Source organism: Monopterus albus, unplaced genomic scaffold, assembly GCF_001952655.1.
Source record: "Monopterus albus unplaced genomic scaffold, M_albus_1.0 scaffold272.1, whole genome shotgun sequence".
In the NCBI taxonomy this organism is placed as follows: Eukaryota; Metazoa; Chordata; class Actinopteri; order Synbranchiformes; family Synbranchidae; genus Monopterus; species Monopterus albus.
In genome coordinates, this window is record NW_018128152.1 from 611,259 (window position 1) to 611,550 (window position 292).

Consider the following 292-nt stretch of genomic DNA (forward strand, 5'->3'; position numbering starts at 1 on the left):
ATTGGTGTTTCATGGTAATTTGCGGTGGCAAGTGGAGCAGGCAATGCTCCACTGTGAGCAAAGCAGAGGGGGCAAGAGGAGGATTAGATAATCAAACAGTGTGCCACTTTAAATAATCTCTGGCTCCTCTGGGGGAGGTGAGACTTAAAACTGGAGCCCTTCTGCTTTAATTGTCTGATTTTCCCGTCATTACTGTTGAGGGCCTCAGTAATTCAGTCTTATTAAATATTCAGGAGCCACACTGAGGAGGGGAGGGAAGGCAGGGTTGGGGGGTGGGAGAAAGATCAAGGTC